The 23,713-nt window shown below is 35.5% G+C and overlaps 1 long non-coding RNA gene across 1 annotated transcript; it reads left to right on the top strand.

Moving 5' to 3' along the window:
* Positions 1-20,248: 20,248 nt before the first annotated feature.
* On the top strand, positions 20,249-22,389 carry LOC131551421 (uncharacterized). The gene is made up of 4 exons (XR_009273763.1): positions 20,249-20,322; positions 21,269-21,319; positions 21,643-21,744; positions 21,848-22,389. It is a non-coding gene; the product is annotated as an uncharacterized LOC131551421 (long non-coding RNA).
* The last annotated feature ends 1,324 nt before the right edge of the window (positions 22,390-23,713 follow it).

The following is a 23,713-nucleotide window of genomic DNA, read 5'->3' as shown; positions in this document are numbered from 1 at the left end:
GTGTCATCCTAAGGACACAGATTCTGTGAGCAACTTCAGAATGTCCTCTATGAGGCTGAGCATTGTTTCCACACACATTTTGTCTGTCCACCCACAGTTCCCTGTTGGAAGACACATTCTGATAATAGATGTGCTGTATTTGTCTATAATGAGGCTGAAGCTTATTTTTGTCTGTGCTAATGCTCACACACTATAATTAATTATTTTTGGTTTAAATGATCACTGGTGGCGGTTCATGATTCATTTTACCCTGTAAAGGTGAAAATGAGACACAATCCTTCTGTACATTCTGCATTTTAATCATAAAGACCTCATGAAATAGCTAGACAAGTTTAGTTTTTAGTTTTTATCTGCTATTGCTAGTTGTATATAGATGGTAGCCTAATAAAAGATGTATAATGTGAACACCTGCTAAAAGATACCTTTTAGCAGCTATATTAGCATATGTTAGCCTCAAAGCTAACTAAACATCACAAAACTAAATTAACTTAATTAGTAAATGCCAAATCATTGTAGAAGTGTAAACTACACTACGTGACTTTTACACTCCGTATTTTCCATCATAGTCTTGCTGTTCTTACATTATGAGCCATTTCCTCTTTCATTACAGTTTTAATTCTTTACACCAAAGGTGAGGTAGGAATTTCAAACAGAGTAATTCATTCTCACAAAGCAGGCCTACTTTTCCTCATATCCCCTTCACAAAAGCAGAAACACACGTGTCCTGTCCATATTGTCTGTCCCTGAGAGTAGGAAGCATGTGACCAGTGTCTTTTCAAGCAGCTGAAGTCATCAATGGGTAAGGTTAGCAATTTCCATAACATTGATCAAGAAAGGAAGAAGGATAATGAATAATGAATAATTTTTCTGTAAATTATATTAAGTTTACCATGCGTTCATATGTTATGTGTTATACGAGTGCAGTTTTAAAAACTCTTTTATCCATTTACATTATTTGCTGCATTTTTGTCACATTACAAATAAACTTCCCATATTATGTTATTTAAACATGAAACACCACTGAGATGTCTGTCACATTAAAAATCCACATGAGCTTGACAGCAATTAAATAAAAGGAAAAAGGGAACTCATACACTATACAGGCCTGAATAAAATATGCTGTAGCATTTCTGTTCTGGAATAAAGTGTGCATGTTCTCTTATTATTTCAGTAACAAATCCATATAACATTTCTTATGTGCATCAACAGAAAATATTCACCAGTTTGAAATGTGAAATGTCTCTCCGAGATTTTTAATGACTATATGATTATATATATCTCAGATGCATGAGAAATTCCCGCTGATGACTGTTCTCTATGGATTATGTACCGAGGTCATTTTGAGATACAACATTTGTCCACAGGGTGTCTCTAAAGATCAATCTTAAGGTGCTAGACGTGTGCTGTACAGCATCTAAAACTTAAAACCTGTGCTATTTTTTTAAACCAGTTAGACAGTTTGTGAATAATGACAATTGTATCTTTTGTATGAACTATTTAAGGTAAAGCCAGTTCACACATATGGTCTGAGTTAAATGAGATGCAACAGAACCATTCTTTTATACATATATCTAATGTATTAATAGTTAACATTTGTCTTTAAAATCTTCTCATGGGCATGTGAGGTGCACTGAGAGCCAACGGTTAGGTGGGTTACGTTTACAAGTGTCCTCCTAACTTCTGGCACCATTCTCACAACCATCATTGCCATATTTTTAGGGCTCCCTGCTAAGTGGACACTTCAGCAGTGTCCCATGCTGAGAAGATTTCGCCAGGTCGTGGAGAGAGCCCATCTCATCTCTGAAGAGGATCTTGGGTAATTAGCATTAGTGCATCTAATTGGAGGTGAACCAGTGCAAAAAAGGCCAACGTTCGTCATATAGCTGCTGCCAAAATGTCCCAAGTACCCACTGAAGCCTGTGAGATAAGTGGCCTGGCAGTTTTTCCATATCACTGTTTTAATGACACATACTTGATGAGCATGTAAACTACCAGCTAATGATACGGTCTTATATGACGCAAATGAAACAGCTTAGATTCTGTAGTGTTTCAACTAGCCTTAGTATTTCAGCTTGTATGATGCAAAAGCAGGTTTTATGAACTCATCAAATGTTCTCTCAAATAAAAAGCACAAATTATTATTATTATTTATTATTATTATTATTATTGTTGTTGTTGTTGTTATTAAATGTATTAAATAAATTTAACATAGTAAAGAAATATGTCATCACTTTGTAGTAGACATCCCATTTACATGAGTAGCTAAGACTCAGTATATTGTGTATACTGTGTAATATAATAATATATAGAATTCTTATATATATATATACATATAAATATATACAGACATTGTTCAAGATTCATTTGAATATATACATGTTACATCCAGTTATTATAGACTTGACATAAATTAACATTTTTATTTGGAAACATCCACTTTCTGCTTTATATTTACAGTCTTTCAGTAATGAGATCCTGACTTGTTTCAACCCGAATTCAAGAAATGTTGGGATGTTTTTTAAATTTGAATAAAATGAAAACTAAAAGAATTTCAAATCACATGAGCCAATATTTTATTCACAATAGAACATAGAGAACATAACAAATGTTTAAACTGAGAAATTTTAAAATTTTATTCACAAAATGAACTCATTTCAAATTTGATGCCTGCTACAGGTCTCAAAATAGTTGGGACAGGGGCATGTATACCATGGTGTAGCATCTTTTCAAAACAGTTTGTATACGTCTGGGCATCAAGGTTATGAGTTTCTGGAGTTTTGATGTTGGAATTTGGTCCCATATTTGCCTGATATAGGTTTCCATCTGCTGAAGAGTTCGTGGTCGTCTTTTGACATATTTTTCATTTAATGATGCGCCAAATGTTCTCTATAGGTGAAAGATCTGGACTGCAGGCAGGCCAATTCAGCACCCGGACTCTTATACTACAAAGCCATGCTGTTATAATAGCTGCAGTATGTGGTTTTGCATTGTCCTGCTGAAATACACAAGGCCTTCCCTGAAATAGACATCGTCTGGAGGGGAGCATATGTTGCTCTAAAACCTTTACATACATTTCAGTATTCATAGTGCCTTCCAAAATATGCAAGCTGCCCATAGCGTATGCACTTATGCACCCCCATACCATCAGAGATGCAGACTTTTGAACTGAACGCTGATAACACACTGGAAGGTCTCCCTCCTCTTTAGCCCGGAGGACACGGTGTCTGTGATTTCCAACAAAAATGTCAAATTTGGACTCGTCTGACCATAGAACACTTTTCCACTTTGAAACAGTCCATTTTAAATGAGCCTTGGTCCACAGGACACGACGGTGCTTCTGGACCATGTTCACATATGGCTTCCTTTTTGCATGATAGAGCTTTAGTTGGCATCTGCAGATGGCATGGCGGATTGTGTTTACCGACAGTGGTTTCTGGAAGTATTCCTGGGCCCATTTAGTAATGTCAATGACAGAATCATGCTGATGAGTGATGCAGAGTTGTCTGAGGGCCCGAAGACCACGGGCATCCAACAAAGGTCTTCGGCCTTGTCCCTTACACACAGAGATTTCTCCAGTTTCTCTGAATCTTTTGCTGATGTTATGCACTGTAGATGACGTTCAGGAACATTGTTTTTAAAGTATTCAACAATCTTTTTACGCATTCTTTAACAGACTGGAAAGCCTCTGCCCATCTTTACTTCTGAGAGTCTCTGCCTCTCTAAGACATCCCTTTTATAGGTAATCATGTTACAGACCTGATGTCAATTAACTTAATTAGTTGCTAGATGTACTCCCAGCTGAATCTTTTCAAAATTTCTTGCTTTTTCAGCCCTTTGTTGCCCCCGTGTCAACATTTTTGAGACCTGTAGCAGGCATCAAATCTGAAATGAGCTCATTTAGTGGATAAGAGTGTAAAGTTTCTCCGTTTAAACATTTGTTAGTTCTCTATGTTCTATTGAGAATAAAATATTGGCTCGTGTGATTTGAAAGTCTTTTAGTTTTCATTTTATTCAAATTTTAAAAAACGTCCCAACATTTCCGGAATTCGGGTTGTACTTGTCTGCACTGAGCTTGGCCTAAACAGTTGTAAATATGTCATTTACCAAAACAGACTGGATATATTGTGGCTGTTTCACAATAAACAGCTTTCTGTGGAAGCAATGATATGTGGCGCCCGTTCTTGACATCTTTAATGTTACTATAACTGTGAATGTTTTCAATTTAATAATGTTTTGTATGATGTGGAATACTTGTTTATGATGTCACTGCTCGATAAATTTTCACATCTGGTGCAGGTAATGTAAGTTTCCCAAAAATGACTTTCTATATGTCTCGATGTGATTAGCATCTTTGATTCAGCTCCACACACACATGCACTCCACCATACTGGCAGCATTTCAAATAAGCACACTGTCATTGTGTAATACTCTGTGTGATCTGTTGCTTTTGCTTCATCTGAGCAGCAGTTTTCCTCTGTTTTTCTCTAGCTAATCCACAATAAACAGCCATGTAAACAGATAAACGTAACAGAGGATGGGTCTAGAGCAGGGACTGACACAAAGGCACTGTGCCAGGGTAAATAAATGGCCTGAGATGTGGCGTGCTTTCTGACAGAAGGGTCAAATCACTTTATATGAAATGTGTCATCAGTTAGTCCTTTATTAAATGGTTGGATAATCACAGTGAATACTGAGCCATGTGAGCTGTTGTCTTCACATGTACTATTGTAGATTTTGAGTCATATTATTGAATGCACTGAGAGTATTCATTTAGTCTTAAAATTTTAACATAGAAAGTGTAATAGAAAAGTTCATAATTTGCACAGAAAGATTATGGTTTTCCAATACAAGGCTCACTGTAAAATGCATCTTTATTTTTGCAAAACTCTACCTACCTATACATTCAATTCACCAACAACAAATTATGATTAGAAGCAGATTCTTGATTAATAAAGACTTATTTTCATGTGGTTCTTGCACAATACTATATTATGACCTCAAAGCACTTTCACCATTGTGCATTATTTGTAAACTAATGCATTTTGACATTTGCATCACATAACCAGCTCCATATGTATGGCTTTTCAGACATAGCAAACTTGCTCAGTAGCTCACCCGGTACAGCATTGAACTTGCAATGTGGAGCACTCGACTATGAGTCTAGTGAAATATGAGTCGCAACACTCGATAAAAGATTTCAAAGAATTGAAGAATCAAGCTAAAATGACAAGGTTGCTTCAGAAAATGTGTTATCTCACATTTGCTTTTAGTTAACTCTGTCGGTTAGGTATAGGGTAGGGTGTAGTGTAGGTGGTATGTGTCACTCACCAGATATTTCATTTCCGAACTGCTGTGATATGAACAACAATTCATGTAATAAAGCATTGCCAGATTCACATTCTTCTGTTTTGAATAAAACTGAATAGACTTTTGGTGCCACTTACTTGACATTTTACTTGCAGAAATGTCGCCACAGGCACATTTTTTCCAACAAGTTTTTTTCAGCTTTGGTTGTTGTTTATGCATTTACTAAATTTACTGGTTACTTTTGAATGATAAACACTTTTAATAGTGTTTGTTTTGGGTCTTAACATAAATCCAGCTGAGAACCAACAGGTTGCATAGATCTGTTTTATACATAGTTCTTGATACATGTTTAGTTGCGACTCTGTGTCTAAGCTAACACCTAGAGTCACAATGCTGACCACATCATACAGTTGAAGAGCTCTGCCCCTCGTACTATATGTCAGTTTTCTTCTTTCTCACAGATAAAAAAAATCCTTTCAAAAGTTTTATAATGAGCCAGCTATGTCATTACATACCGTTAGCATTGCAGCTCAATCGTTATGCAAGAGATCTGATGAGATTTCTGAGGCAAATTAGAGAGAACGCCGCCTATGCTTGTCTTCTACAAAACCGATAGTAAAAATGTGGAAGACAAATGACAGTGTTTGAGAAAGAAAGAAACAAACGAAGAACTCTGCGGAAAGAAATCACCTCGGGGACAGCAGTAGTCAGCCGTTAAGAAACAGCCCCGTTTCCTGCATATACCCAGTGGACTAAGAGGACACGTCTGGGGTGGGACAGCATATTCTCTCACACTGTTGCTTAACACAGCTGTCATGCTAAAGCATTGGACATATAGCCTTGACTGAATATCTGGGTTAATTTATGGTTTAAGCAATTTTTATGACTTGTCCTTGCATAGGCCAATAAAGTACTTTCAGTTTCACTTTATTTTGACAATTATTTTATAGTTTCTAATTAGTAATTAGTTTAACTTATAAGAGTGTTTTTGACCTACTTAAGAAGGACATAAGTACATCTTTATATGTAATTTCATAATGACTTCTTTTCAGTGTTGGGGAAAGTTACTTTTAAAAGTAATGCATTACAATATTGCGTTACTCCCTAAAAAGTAACTAATTACATTACTTAGTTACTTTTTATGGAAAGTAATGCGTTACGTTACTTTTGTGTTACTTTCACGTTACTTTTTAAATAAGAGCAGGGCTTGATTGTTTTTAATACAAGAAGTTCTATTTATAGCAAATGTAAAAGCCCTTTCACACCAAAAAGTGTAATGAATAAACCTCAGGCTGAAGGAAAAGTAAATTCACGTCTGTACAGTAGAAGAAGGTTCAACACTCTTCAGCAATAAAAAACAATTTTTAGTTTATCTAAAGTCATTTTTGCTTATTAGTATGGCTGAACTGGATCATCAAAGGTCAGCAGCAAAGACATTGGTTAATAAAATGGGATTAGATTCATTTGTGTTACTTAACATTTAATTTCTGCAGGTTTACATCATATTCTGAGTTTGCATTTCACTGCTTTAATTCATTTTGATGAATACTAAATCTTTTTTTTTTTTTTTTTTTGTGAGTGGGATGAATTAAGGCACATTCACATTTAGTGTAGAACTACAGTAACATCATGTTCACACAGCGCACACAACTCCTCTGCACTTCTAATTTCTCCTAACATGGGGACAGGAGACTTGTCAGTCAATAAATGGGAAAACAAAGTAACTGGCATTACTTTTTTGAAAAAGTAACTCAGATAGTTTCTTGTAAATTAAAAAATAATGCATTACTTTACTAGTTACTTGAAAAAAGTAATCTGATTACGTAACTCGCGTTACTTAATGCGTTACCCCCAACACTGCTTCTTTTGCCTTTGCAAAATGGTTAAAGTGTGCTTTTTTAAAATTATAATAATTATATTATTTATTATTTATTTTATTTTATTGATTATTTATTTATTTTATTTATTATATTATAATACTATTGTATTATCTGCAAGTACAGTTTTTTAATTATGTAATTTGTACGCTACAAGTGCACATTCAATACAGTTATGCACAATTCTTTTTCACAAGTAAATAAATATTTTTAAATATTTTTTGAGTAAAATAAGTAAATATGTTGTCTTTCTTTGCAATTTCACTATAGTCAGACCACATCACTATTTGAAATATTTCTAAATAATTCCTTATTGAGCTGACATCATAAAATTTTTGCTTGAAAGATTTTAAGAATTTAAGGGGGTTTCATGTCGGTAATTCTGCTCTAGTAGTATAAAGCAAGTAGTTTATAGGAATTACTGTGTATAGTAATGTCTTGCATAGATTAATGTTGTCAAGCATGTCAACTGCACCCTGTTTGAAAAATGAGTGAAGAGTTTTTTGTTTTTTTTGCTTTCGCCAGAGGGTAGCACAACATTGTGATATAGTATACCCGATGACAGAACAAATAGGCTTACAAACGGTCTCAGAAGACTTGAGAAAACAACACTCATATATCAAACTCCCATTTGGGGGAGGATCAAACCATTTTGTCACGGAAAAAAAGTCAGCCTGCCTCCACTGCCCTGCGCACCCACCTCCACACCGAAGAAACCGTGGCCTGATGAATGGGGCTACTTTCACTACTGTAGCGGTCTAAGGTGGAACGAACACTCATCTTAGTACAATGACCAAACCCCATCAGAAACACAGAAAGTCACTTTGCCTGAGATAGATGCCACAGTTAGTCTTGCTACAAGCAGTTTCCACTTCACTGACTTAGTGCTCAGTCTGATGAATGTGAAGACAGTTTAAACTTCAGCTGTTTTCAAGGTGGAGAGGAGAGCATTTTCTCAAGCTTACTGTGTGAACTGAATGTAGGAAGTAGCTTGTAGAACTACGATTCGAATTTAAATGTAAGGAAATGTAATTAAAATGAACTGAAATTCATATGATAGACTGATATTTTTTTTTAAAACAGGGTAGAAGAACACTTAATTCCCAGAATGCATTACCTGTGGTGAATTTCTCTGAAATACAATTCCAAAAATCCAGTTTAACTTCCTTTGGGGTGTGGCCAATTCACACTCATGAAATGAAAGCTTCACACAATGTTTCATGTTTCATATATAACAAAATTTGCATGTTCCTGCCATACATCAAAGATGCTGGGATGTAATTGCAACAATATAACATTTTCAACTCAAATAAAGTGGTTATATTGTGAATATACTGTAGATTTTACATGCAATTTAAGTAAATTGTTTGGAAAACTTGTTATTATATTTTAGAAATAAATTGTGTACCCCAACTTGTATGTCTGTGATAGTTCCACAATGGATGTCGGCCAAGTCTGAATGTTGCTGGTCATGCTTGATCTGAGTGGTGCATGGTGAGTAAAGTATTTCTTATTAATCTGCATACATTTTGCTACATTTCTGGCAATTCATGTGTCACACTTTATTAGAGTTCTTGGTGTTATGCTGACAAATTTAAGGTACTTACAGTAATCTAAATTTCGATAAATGTAATCTTATTAATATTTATTGAAATTATCACAATGCCAGTCCCAAATTTAGAAAAGTCTGCATTTAGGCTAATTTAACAGACATAAGAAGTTACTATCAATATTTGGCTAAAATTATTTTAAAATCAAAATGCCCTTAAAGGAATAGTTTGCCTTAAAAATGATAATTGGCTGAAAATCTACTCACTTTCAAGCCATTCAAGATGTAGATAAGTTTGTTTCTTCATCAGAAAGGATTAGAAGAAATTTAGTATTACATCACTCGCTCACCAATGGATCCTCTGCAGTGAATGGGTGCCGTCAGAATGAGAGTCCAAACAGCTGATAAAAACACCACACTAATCTACAAGTAACCCGCAAGATTCCAGCCCACCAGTCAATGTCTTGTGAAGTGAAAAACTTTAGGAAACAAATCCTTCATTAAGGTGTTTTAACTTTTAACCGTTGTGTATGGCCAAAATACAAGTCCATAATCCGTAATAACTCTTCCTCTAGTGAAAAAGTCCATCCCCTGTTGTCCTCTCACATCAAAATCTACAGGCATATTTGTTTTGGATTGGTTACGTTTGTAAATAGTACATGATCTGTGCATATTTCTCTCCTGATTCAGACGATATTACTTTTTCACTGGAAAAAGCAATATTTTTAATTAGAGGCCTCATATTTTAGCGGAAGCAATGTTGTAATGATACATTTGTTTATTAAACGCAGATTTTCATTAAAGAATATTGATCGGTAGACTGGAGTCATATGGAATACTTGTGGGTTATTGGGATGTTTTTATCAGCTGTTTGGACGTTCAGACGGCACCCATTCACTGCAGAGGATCCTTTGGTGAGCAAGTGATGTAGTGCTACATTTCTCCAAATCTGTTCAGATGAAGAAACAAACTCATCTATATCTTGAATGGCCTGAGGGTGAGTAAATTTTTAGCCAACTTTCATTTTTGGTTGACCTGCTTTAAACTTCCATTTTACTTAATTTAGCATATTAAACAAAATTTTAATTCATGGCAAAACATTTTATGATTTTTTTTACAACTTCTGTCTCTCAAGACTCTCAAATCTGTCTGGTGGATACTAGAAACCTAGAACAACCTAGCAACCACCCATAACACCATATCAGCCACATGGCAACTCCCCAGCAACTATACTGAACATACTGAGAATTATTGACCACACACAAATACCACTAATGTCTTCAGTAAACTTAGCAAGTGTTATAGTTCCCCGCTGGAGCACAGGGCAAAAGGTTAACCACTTACTTCTGCTCTCAAAGGTTGACTTCCAAATGTATAATATGAATCTTTCTTTGTTTGAATTCCTTTGCATCCTTTTGCATCTACTGTATCATTAGTCACACTTCACCTTTCATATAAAACAACCTGTTAATTTTAGGTAAATGTGCAAATGCTTAAAACATTTTAAAGGGCAAATTTTGACCTTTCATAGAAAGGATTTTGGCAGACATGTTTCATATCCTTATTTTGAGGTCTGTGGATTCCCCTAACAGACCTGAGCCTTTGTACTAAGATCTTCACCCCTGCAATAACCTCTAGGCTCTGCCTATCTCACTTTCTCTCTTTTCATTTGAGTCTTATGGGGGAAAGAATATGCTTGTTCCACAATACTATTTTTACAGCTGTTTGTGTGCAGAGCTTCTGCATTGTGTGACATCAAATGAAAGAAGTGAAAACTCAGCACAAATACTTGCAAATAGGTGTGAAACGATACAGTCTGGCTTCACAACCTTAAATTGTGTGCCTAATAAATAGAACACATGAAGACATGAAAATGTCATTACTTTAAAAGGCTAATTCTTGTTGTCGCCTAATACACATGAGCTGCCCTCTGTTGCCTCATGACAGAATGTAACTGTATAGGACTATAAATGAGATTAATGTAAATGAATATTACATCTAAGATTCCAATATTATTAATATAAATCAATATTTCATGTCCATTTATTTTTTAAAGATTTTTTATTTTAATTAATAATGAGAAGGATTATGCCTGTCACACACTACCTAAAAGTGTGTATGAAGGTTTAAATATGAAAAGTTAATAATGAAATGTTTTTTTTAAAGAAGACTACATTTGAATAAAATACAGTAAAAATAGTAATACTGCAAAAATATTATTACAATTTAAAATAACTGTTTTATATTTAAAATATTTTAAAATGCTAATTATTTATTGTGTCTTTCTTGAATTGTTTCTTCTTATTCAGTGTCACACTTAAGAAATCATTCTAATATGCTGACTTTCAAAAACATTAAAATCCTCTTTTTGACCAGTAGTGTCACGCAGTCGTGGTTGTAGTAAGAACGCACAAGGAAGGATTAAATGTAGAGATACTTTAATAAACATCAGCACACTTTGACCATTCAAGATAACATTAATCTGAGACAAAGAACACAGGAGAACACAGGGCTTAAATGGAGTGGAGACAAAAGGGATAATGAAACATAACAGGTGAACAGAATGAATGATGATTAACTAATAATGAGAAATAAGGGCAAACAGGAACATACATGTGGCCCCACTCCCGGAAGGCGTGTCCTGCGCCGTAACAGTTCTACTGGAGCAGGGCAGGAAAAGGGAGGAGACAAGCAAGGCCTCCAGGGCGGATCAGGGAGTTCAGGGAGCCATAGCAGATCAGGGGACTCGGGAGGTCACGGCGGATCAGGGGACTCGAGAGGCCATAGGCGATGGGCCTTCGTGGCCTTGTCCAAGGTCCCAGGCTCGTCCAATATGGCCACGGACAAATGCCCCCCCCCAAAAAAAACTTTCTTGGAGAAAGTTAGGGTCCTGCAGGCCAGGACGGGCTCTGGAGGAACGGAGCTGGCTGGGACCAGCCGAGACAAAGGAGATGAGGGAGATGAGGGAGGGCTGGATGGGACCAGCAGAGACGCAGGAGACAAGGGAGGTGGAGGAAGGCTGGAAGGGGACCAGCGGAGATGAAGGAGATGATGGAGGGCTTTCTTGAGCAGACTCTGGAGTGAGGATAGGCGCCGAGAACTCTGTGGGTAGCACCACATCCAGGAGCTCTAAGATGCACACTGGAGCGGACTCTGGGACTGGTGCCGACACTGGAGCGAGCTCTGGGGCTGGAGCCGATTCAGAGGCAAGGATGAGCGCTGCTAGCAGTCTTTTCCTCCTCATCCTCCTCTGTCGGTTGAGGGTGAACGAAACAGCCGGCGGGCTTGACGTTGCGGTGGCTGGCGGGCTTGACTGGGGAACAGCTGATGGGCTGGACGGCGGGCCGGTTCTGGATCGGGACTGGACACTCTCCAGACACCGCAGGATCCCTTCCTCAGTCCTGTGGGGTCTGGGATGTACAGCTCAGTCCTGTGGGGTCTGGGAGATCTCGGTGGGCCAGGACGGAGAACCGAGCGGCGGTTTCCATAGCCGTGGAGAGGGATGATTAACTAATAATGAGAACAGGAACCAAAACCAAATAAGGACAAACAGGAACTAAACAGGAACATACACGTGACAAGTACTGAGTTTATATTTCAGTAATGATTGATGGCCTGTATGTTATGTCTTACAAACAAAATAAATAAATAAAATTATTATGAAGACATACAGTAAACTGTATTCTTTTTCTTTTTTAAAGATTGCTTTTAATGTATATAGTATATGATACCAACATTTACAGAAACAATAAGCCCTTGCAGGGTGGATTCAACACAATAATTAGACAACATGAGATTAATAATTAGGCAATATGCAGTGATACACGTTCACTTACATATAATTTATAGCAATCACCATCCGATACTGGAAAGTGTTTTATAATGAGCCTCATGTAGAGAGATTGACAGATGGATGTTGCATTATAAACTAATTGCTCAAATGTTCAAAAAGGATTTCAAACCAGGCGCATGAGAAAAGCTGCTTTTGAATTTCATTCCAGTGGAAGTTCAAATGCAAGTCCTTGTTTTTAGGATGGTATTAATGTATCTCTTTAGCAAAGACAGGAAATGATTCATCACTTCAACCTTTTCTTCATAAGGTATTTGTGCCACTATTATTACTAATATTTTGTGCATAGTAAAGCCTCAGCATTTTGATTAGAGTCACGAAGCGCGGCCTGTTACATTGTCAGCTCCCTGGTAAACATCCATTATTCCCTTCCACACACTCACACGCACTCACACACTCACAGGATCGACAGCTTTGTCAGAAGGAGGAAGTAAAATCTCACAAGCTGACATGTCACTGTACATCCTCCATTCCATCCCCAGAGTTTTCCCAACCTGGGCTATGACTACAAAGCAGGGAAATGCAAGGAATGCCTCTCAATGTCACGGAGGAATCAGCGGCTCTGAGCGCCTGTCACCTCCAGGAGCTCTGGATGGAAGGCCACTGGCGAGGGCAGCGTGCCCAGCAGACGTGAACCGCCAACTGGATGAGGTACCTCATACGAAGGGCCCGCTTCAATCTTGATCCTCAACAATAACAGGGGGACAGGACAAGGCCATCAGTCTCCATTACGGAGACACTGTTTTCTCTCAAATTACCCTCTCTGTCGTGTTCTCCGCAGCATCTATAGGAGCGGCTGTCTCGTGCATCATTTCGCTCACAAAGCTTGAAAGCCCCCTGGAGGGGAGAGAGAGCTCCTTCCTGCCCCGCCGGCCCCTCCTCGCATGTCTGTCCACCTTGACAGGGACAGTCTCTGCCGACAAGGGGGAAAATTAGCATAGCAATGGAGACCCTCTCAGGGCTGACAGGGGCGGACAGTGTAAGTGACTCTGTGGCCGCCCACCCCCAGCCTCATTCCTACCCCAACGGCAACTGAGACCCTCTGAACAAGTGAAAGCAGGACTGCTGACTCACCTTAAAGACCTACCTATAGGCCACAAAAAGAGCAGGTGAGGTATCAGGTGACTGCCTGCATGAAGTGTTTGGAGACTGTGCATTTCCACATGTTTCTCAATGAAAACAAACGCAAAGCAGAGTGAATCAGCAGCGTCGCTTTGACGTAACTGACGCAGATGGATCAACGCATAGTCGAAAACATCCTATGGACGTTCTGACGCAGGTGCATGGATTCAGTGTGTTTATATTTTGTCTAGCTCAGAGAGTCTCAATAGCTGCACTTTTCACTCATCCACCAAGAACAGCACTTCAGTGCATTTATAATAAGGAGATAATATTATATCATCTCCAGATGAATGATCTCTTATGAACAATATCATGTTATTATATGCATTAATATCACAAAGCAATATACTTGAAATTGCCAACATGATAGAAGTACAAAAATGCAGTTGTTTTGAATTTATCATGTCGTTCTCTTTAAATGTATCATTATCATTAACTTTGAATAAAGCTTTGTTCAACAAAAATGCCATTTGGGACTGACAATTATGTGAGTTAAATTTGAATCATTTCCATTATAGACTTAGAAAAACAAGTATATATTTGTCAAAAAAAAAAGACAAATGTAAACTAATTCTGGTACAAACTATACAAAAATCTGGTACAAATATCATGCATATACAAATGCATATACAAATATGCATACGTACATGAATGTTGCAATTATTTGATCATAAATTCAGTAAAAATAATCAAATGAAGAGTTTATTTGCAAAAAAGTTTTTTTTTTAATTTTCAATGTTTTTTATTATGTTATCTTGTTTTTATTGTGTTTTATTGTTAGTTATTTTTACCTAATCAAAATAACCCAACTGCAGTTTGACTGAGATTCATTGAAATGCACAATGATAAAACATTATTTTTGGAACTTATTAAAAACTGAGTTATCTGTTCTTACAGATGAACTCTTCAAATATTATTACAATTTAAACAAACAGTTTTTTTAATTGAATATATTTTAAAATGTAATTTATTCCTGTGAGCAAAGCAGACATTACTCAAGTCTTCAGTGACACATAATCCTCCAGAAATTATTCTAATATGCTTAACCCTTATTATAAATGTGCCGTCTGTGCTGCTAATTTTTTATTTTATTTATTTATTTATTTATTATTTTTTTGGAAACTGTGGTACATTTTTCAAGATTCTGAATAGAAAGTTAAATAATTCAAAAGCTTAAAGAACAGGATTTTTGTAACATTAATGTCTTTACTGTCACTTTTGATCAATTTATTGCTTCCTTGCTGAACAAAAGTCTTAATTTCAATACTGCCACATCAACAGCTCTGTTCACCCCTATAGCCCTTTGTGAGGGTGTAATATCTGCTATCAGTCTTATGATTGAACTGTGTAGAGGTAACTCTTCTTTATGTCATGTGGTCTCTGTATTAACCTCTCGATTAATGCCCTCTGTGTCTCTGAGCAAGACTTTCCCAATGGTTTCTCCTGTAGAAGCATCAGCTCAATGAAGCAGCAAGTCTTTGTTCACATCTTGTCTAGCAGAGCCCTCATCAGCCCTCATCCTTTCTACTTCAGAGTGTATCTGAGAACTGTCTCAATTCACAGACCAAGCGTGAAAGACAGCGAACGACTTTAGTGATATAAAGTGTTTTATGTTATTGTCAGGACCAGTCCTGTTGCCCAAAACCCACAGCTTCTGTAAATAGTTCCATTTTAGACAATGACAGCATTAGGTGTAGTTGATGTCTGTTTTTTTAAGTGTTTTGTGTGTCCTCACAAAACATTTTTTTTTACAAAAAAAGGAAACACTTGCTAAGCAAGCAAGTTCATGTATATGCATCAATACTGGATAGAGACTAGAAGAATTTAGTCTTTGCAGGAATCACAGGACATAAATGGGGGGTTTGGAAAAACAAATAACATTAAAATTGTTGATTTCTTTTTTTTTTTCAGTTTAATAGTCAAAACTGTTTTTGTCATTATGAGTCAACGACCCTTGATCATCAGACAGCAGTGAACACAGTTACTGACCCTTGCCATCAAGGAAATTGTTTGCCATTGAGATATGCAATAAAAAAGACAAGCTTAGCAGATAAATGTCCCAGATATGCAAATTGAACATGTGAAATTACTTTAAACAACTTTGATATGTTGAAGGTTCTTTCCCAGCCAGCAAAATGTTATAAGAACATTTTGCTAACAATCCCACTGTTATGAAAGTTCCCTTTAAGTTATGAACACATTATTTTTGATTGTTCTCTGAATGTTCTGAAACAAGTAGTCTATTCAAATCAAGTCACATTTATATAGCGCTTTATACAATGCAGATTGTCTCAAAGCAGCTTCACAGTGTTAAACAGGAAAATAATGTTTCAGTAATGCAATCAAAATTCAATTCTGCTGTGAAGCATCTTTAAAAAGAACAATAGTAAACAGTCAGTTTTGCCAATTCATTTCAGCTCATTTCAGTGCTCATACTGTCTGTGCATAACTTTGCCAGAAAGTTCGTCATTGTAAATGAGAACTGGTTCTCAACTGACTTACCTGGTTAAATAAAGGTTATTATTATTATTATTATTATTAGAACGTTCCCTGTTAGCTGGGTTATTGGCTTTGGTGGTTTCATGAAGAAACATCCATGCTAACTTTCCACTGCACAAAAGTTCTTTATATTTGGAAAAAGGTTCTTGCTCACTGAAAGGTTCTTTAGGAAGACCAAAATGGTCCTTCTATGTCACCACTGCAAAAAACCTCCTTTTGGGACATTTATTTTTAAGAGTGTATTGACATAATACTGAGGACAATATGATTTTTTTTTTTTTATGTACTACCATTTGCTAAAAGACAATATATGCATGGCAAATGATTCCAACATGATGATTCCATGTTGCATTTGGGCTGGTGCAAATGTGACACACATGTGAGAACATGTTTTGCTTTTGATCCCGTGAATCAGCTGTGTAGCTGGAATCTTGTTTAATAAGGCAATGACGACGAATGCTTACGCACATGCTGCCTGCATGACAGCCCCTCATTCACAGAATACACACATAATCAAAGCAATGCATTAAACAGGAGTGATCCTTCTTCACATACAGAACAACAACATTTTCATTGGCCTTTGCCTCTTAACCATGCAGATATTTTCCAAACAGCCAAAACATGAATTTTTATGATCTGAGGGAATAGCTGGCATATCTAAAAACAGTAACTGCTTCAGTATCCTCAAGAAATCAATGGAGTCTCATTTGTGAAGGCATAAAAGACTCACCACTGACAAAGGCATGCATGTACCACCAATCATAACAGAACAGACGGCAGATTGAGCACAACAATGGGGACGTTCACCACAAGATGTCGGAGCAATTAGAAAGTCTTATTGTCCTCTGCTCTGCTCATTCAGGATTCTTGGCTGGAATTACCAGAGATGCATGAACTCCATTCTGTCTGACCTCTGTGCAATGTTAGTCATGCACATTTTAAGCATCGGCGAATAATGTTGCCTTTATCTGCCCTGGACTTTAGCTGCTGAGAATGATTGCATCTCGCTTGGAAAAACTTGCTTATTCTTAGCTAATGTACACATACAAGTCGGCTGAATTATATATAACAGTAAAGGGATTGTGAGAGAACTATGTAAGCCTTCTAACATGAGAGAGGTTTCTCTGCACAGTTTAAGAGCTGAATTCATATCTCAAGCTTTTGTTGTTTCATTCAACTTAGGGTGAGTTACAGTTTTGAAATGGACTCGAATGTTTTGACCTTTTGACCCAAATCACAAAAGTCCAAACCACATAACCGTTAACTAAATATTTATATTGGTAAATAAAACAAGTCTACAGTAACAAAAATCAGACAAAGAGAAATCAATGTACAGTATAGATTTCTGGCAAACTCAAAACGCAAAAACATGAATTTGCAAAAATATTGAACTCACTGTCATTCTGCAATGATGAAATAATATAACAGTGTTTTTTATGCAATTTTCTAAATGTAATAAAGATCATTTTCCATTGGTCTTCAGGAGTAGTCCTTTACTGTGTGTTGAATTTCAAACTGAGCTTGTGCAAATGACTTTGCTTTTGTTAAAAGTCACATTTAAAAATAAATTTGGAAGGTTTGAGAGACAAATAAGCTCAGATTTCAGGAAAGGAAGTCATGTGTCTCCCACCCACATTATTGAGTGTTTTTGGTTTTATAAGTGAATCACCAACAATGGGCACATTAATATCAGAGGTAATGTTAAATGGTAATAATAGTGAAAATACATTTTTGTTTTGATTTGTTAAAAGGGGTCTGTGAGGCTAAAATTGTTGAGAAATTCTGGTATTTCTATGTGAAAAGGAATGCACTTAATTTGCAATAAAGGTGCAATTAAAAATTCACATCTTAAAAGTAGAATTGTACTGTACTTGCACATAATATAGTTTTAATGAAATGAAAGGTCACTTATCTGTTAGATATAAGTGCATTTTGTAGGCTATGTCAAATTAAGCATTTATGTTTATGTTAATACTGTATATATTACTAAAGCATAAACGGTTACATAAAGATGTACTTAAGTCCTACTTAGGTTGGTCGAAAAAGACATAATTGCATTTTATATACATTTAAACTATAATAGCTTTACAATTGCAAATACAATTTAGTGTCCAAAAACATTACACTGAGTTTGCACTGAAGTATATGCTCTTAGGGTGTATTATTATTTTAGTAATATGTACTCTTTTTAAAAGTATGCTAAAATGTATTTATTTTTTTAAAGGGTACAGGCTACCATCCTCTCTGGGATTTAATTAAAATCCTTGCCTCCAAGAGGGTGATGATGGAACGATCTCCAATACATGTCTGATCTTAATATCCTGGCAGTTGAGAGAGGATCCAATTGAATTACCCAAACGGAAGTGGTATTTGGATGTGCTTGCTCTCTGAGTAAATGAGCGGGCCTCATTATTTCTCAAGAGGATGGTCTTTGTGGTGCTCGTGCATAAAGGTACATGTCCTGAGTGCACACTTCACTGGCTCAGTGCTGCTCTCCGTCCATGCACACTTCCGGTGCTATCATAGGTGTAAAGGTTTGAGATAAACTGTACCCTGAGAATAATGCACATAGACTATAGGACTATTATATTATCTCAAAAATTCAAACTTGGAATCAGCACATTAGAATGCTTTTAGAATCATGTGGCACTAAAGACTGTAGCTATTGCTGAATTACATTTTAAAATATATTCAAATAAAAATGATAATTATATTATAATATATGTTCAATTTTAATATTATATATATATGAAAAGTTTATTTGCAAAAACATATAACTCATTTATTTTCAGAAATGTTTTCAGAAATTAAAAAAAAAAAAAATTTTTATTGTGCATTCCAATCCAGGTGAAAAAGACGTAGTATTAAATGTATTAAAAATATACTTGAAATTCAAGTAGTATGTTTATAATACATTTGTATTCTAACATGCTTATTTGAAGTGCATTAAAATATACTGAATTGCATTTTAATATATTTCTAAAAGTATACTAGAAATACTTTTGTATTAAATATATGCTTAGTTATACTTCTAAGAAATATGCTAAACAGAAGCATACTTTTAATGTGTTTATAAAAAGTATACTAGAAATACTTTGGTAATAAATATATGCTTAATTACACTTTTAATGAATATGCTAAACACAAGCACACTATTACTATATTTCTAAAAGTATAGTAGAAATACTATGTTAATAAATATATTCTTAGTTACACTTTTAAGGAATATACTAAACACAAGCATACTTTTAGTGACGTTTTAGTGTATTTACAAAAACACTTATGTTACTCTTACTTAAAATATATTTTATGTGTACTTTGTGTAAGAACATAACAAAATGATTACACTTTTAGTAGGTTTTTAATGTACTTTATATTGCAGTAGGCCTACACATGGTTATATTTTAAATATTTATGTATTTATCATTTTAATATTTGAAAAGTACGATATTTTGAAAAACATTTTTACATTTACAATGTACAAACCTTTGTCAAATATTATTAACCATTGCAGTATTTAAAATATGTTGTTTAATATGGGTTATGCTACTTTGGTTGATTAGGCTGTTGTTCATTACATGATACATTAATTGTTATAAGCTAGGTGTTTATAAACTTGTTCAAGCTTGACGCCTTTATTTTCTAATATACATTTCTGAAATTCCCACAAGGATTTCAACATCATATCTGAAATGAGAAAAAAAAAAAAAAAACACGTTTATTTGTGTTTAAATTCAAACAACACAGACTAAACCTGATTGGTTCCAGAGCCATTGAACGGCTCTGATTGGTTCGTATGATAATGAGCTCGCAGCAGAGAGCTTCGTAAATCAAATATGATGTGCGTGCAAATGTCCCTTGAATGTGAATATAAGTCTAAATTTAAACAGTATTATAGAGCGATCGTGTCTCTTTAGGGCGCTTGGAGGAAACCACGCAATTCATATGGATTACTTTGGCGATGTTTTTTTTTGCGATGAACTTTTTGAAACGTGAACATCTTTGATGAATCTTTTCATCGGAGGGCATAACGTTACATCTCTCAGATTTCATTAAAATATCTCCGCTTTTCTTTCGAAAATGAACGAAAGTCTTAGATGGTTTGGAGCATCTTAAGGGTGAGTGATGGCAGAATTCAAATTGTTTTGGGGAACTATGAAATTAATTAGAAAATATGTAAGGGATAATCAACGGCTAGCTGTGCATTAAACGATTTGAATGCACGACGTGGAGGCGAAGTGCATTCAAATCGTTTAATGCACAGCTAGCCGTTGATTATCTCGTTTATGCCATGGTCATTTGCCAGCATTCACATATTAAAGATGTTAATAATATTCGTGCTGCAATATTTGACCGGAACGATAAAAATGACGGTTATTTTCGTCTGCATTACTATTCAACTGTAACTGTAACTGTATGTTACTATGGTTACCAATGTTTCTAGGAAGCGAATTAATATAGAACGTGATTAAACTGACCTGGAACTACTGCTGCGTTCAAGTCTTCCTGGGACGTTCGTACTTACGAGTTGACAAGTCGTTATTACGAAGTCACTTTGGTCGGAAAAAGATGGCGATTTAACTTTTCTACACAATTCAACTATTTTTTTTTAAACTCTACATCTACAAAATATTGAAAGAAGAATGTGCATCATTGTGTTTTTTCTTTTTTCCGTTTTTATTTAATTTATGAAGGTGATGTAAACTGAATAATTATATATTCTATTATAATTATACATTAATATAATATTTTGTATATGTAACTTATATAGTTTTATTGTACATTACAAAAAAAAATGCATCCCTTGCATCCGACATGTTTTTTCACTGACACGCCCCCAACTCGGAAACTCGGGGCTTAAAGAAAATTCCGAGTTTCCCACTCGTAATAACGACTTTGTGGTGGCGTTCATGTGCGTTCAACTCGTAAATACGATGTATCTGACATGACTTGAACGCACCATACCTGTGCAGTTCAACGAATTTAATCAACACCTGCCAGCCAATCAGAATCGAGTATTCAGACAGACCATGGCATAAAGCGATATGTTCTTATTATTACCAGCTTCTGCAAGCGTGTATGGTGTCTGGCTTCAGAACCTCACTGTGACTTCAGGTAAGATTTGTATTTAATTAACGTTATTTGTCTGTACCAGTCATGTTTTTGACACATGCATTGGCAGAAAAAAATAAAATAAAATTAGTTAACATTAACATTCTTTTATTTGCAACATGAAGTATATTTATTTCTGATTTCCTGAACAATTTGGCTTCATTGTAATGAGGTTAATGATCTTTGAAAAACCATGGTTATGAACATGCAGTTACTTTGTCTTGAGCTGATCAGCAAACTGTGGTAGTGGTTGATTGGTGTCTATATTTGTTCAAGTATGACAACCTTATGACTTTATTTTCTAATATACATATTTCTCATTACAGATAAGAACAAAGATTAAATTGTAAGAAGGGTTGCTTATAAAAGCATACAGTACATCTGAAACTGCTGAGGCTGGGAAGGTTTTTGACTATATTTCCGACCAGGTACATTGTTCTGTCATTCTTAAATAGAAAACAAATCATCAATCATCATTTGCCTTTTTTGTGTGTGTGCGTGTAAGAAATATTAACATTTGTTGTTTTTCAGATCAGCTGCTATAGAAGACAAACTGAAATCTGAGTGCAGAGACAAGCAAAGGAATAGTTGCAAGACACTACTGACTAGGCTGTGCCCAGGTCTCCGGAACCTGCGACGATGCTCAGCTCCATCAGCCCTCCGTCTGCGCCTTCAGATCCACCAGCTCTGTCTCCATCGGTCGGCCCCCAGATGTCGGCAGCCACACCATCTACATCTCGGCTCCTCCCTCCCTCGACTCCGCCGTGTGTTGTCAGCACTGGGATGCTCTGGGTCTGTGCCATGTGCCAAACTCCATCTAAGCCGCCAGGGCATCATCGTCATCCTCTCATCACCATCCCTACACCATCTCCTCGTCCACCTCCAAAACCCCTCCATCCCTCCCTATTCTGTTGCTTGAACTTTATCATCTTCAGTCTTTGCACACACATCTATTCACTTTACATGTTTTTTTTTTCTTCAGAAAATTGCGTTGTAATTTTTATTTATTCATTGATGTAAAATTCTTTACTTTTCAGTAATACAGGTATAACTGAAATGCTCTACAAATTGATAAGATGGCTCTTCCATAGCATTTCAGTCTTTTTTTCATTTATGTTTTTGTGTAATGTTTTAAAATGTACTCGAGTATGTTTGTAGTAATACAAAAATACTATAAACATATAAACTATAAACATACTTGTATTTCAAGTGCATTTTTAATACATTTAATAGTATGGGTTTTTTTTCTTTCACCAAAGTATATATGCTGCTGTACTTTTTTTAATGTACTTCATGAATATTTGTAATGTACACAATATATAATACATTAAAGTTTTCTAAATATCAAAGTGTACGTGTATATTGAAAAATATAATACTAATAAATATAATATACTAGTAGTGGAATGCTAATGCATTTCTAATAAGCTGAAATACAATTGAAATGTACTTGAAGCACATTAAAACGATGCTTCAAATATACCTTACCTGTAGTTCATGAAGTGTTAAAAGTACATTTTAAATGTATTTTTAAAAATACACTTAAATTGCACTAAATATACTTAAAGTGGTTCCAATTTAAACAATTTCAATATATTAAATATATTACAAACAGATTAAAATTGAACTTAAGCATATCTTGAAATACACTCAATATACTTAAAGTTGTTTCAAAATAATACATTTAATATGCAATTAGTACAGTATAATATAAATATATTAAGTGTGTCTGAAAAAGCACAATTTAAATATATTTCTTTTTCACCTGGGAAGTAATATCAATCAAACTGCAGTTGGGTTGTTTTGATTAAGTAATAATATCTTAAACAAATACAGGGAACTTACAAAATAATAGTTCCATATACACACACACATATGTCAAATGATTGATCATGATTAATCACATCCAATTTAAAAGTTTGGTAACACTTTATTTTAGGGTCTCTTAACTAGTTGCTTATTAGCATGCATATTACTAGAATATTAGCCATTTATTAGTACTAATAAAGCACATATTAATGCCTTATACTACATGACCCTATTCTACATCCCTAATCCTAGCCAATACCTAAACTTAACAACTACCGCACTATTAATAAGCAGCAAATTAGGAATTTACCGAAGGAAGAGTTGTAGTTAATAGTGAATAAGCATTCCCTATTCTAAAGTGTTATCAAAAGTTTTTGTTTACATTTAGTCATATAGCAGATGTTTTTATCCAAAGAGACTTACAAATGAGGACAATGGAAGCAATCAGAATCAACAAAAGAGCCTAAAGCAGCAAGGTTTTTTTTTTTTTTTTATTAAAGAATAAAAACAAGCTGAAGAATAGGGCAAGCTGTTAAGGCTTTTTTCTTTTTTTAACTGTATAATAAAAAAGAGAAAACAAATAGTTAGA

The sequence above is a fragment of the Onychostoma macrolepis genome, chromosome 12 (assembly GCF_012432095.1).
Source record: "Onychostoma macrolepis isolate SWU-2019 chromosome 12, ASM1243209v1, whole genome shotgun sequence".
Taxonomy (NCBI): domain Eukaryota; kingdom Metazoa; phylum Chordata; class Actinopteri; order Cypriniformes; family Cyprinidae; genus Onychostoma; species Onychostoma macrolepis.
This window is presented reverse-complemented; position numbering and strand designations above follow the sequence as displayed.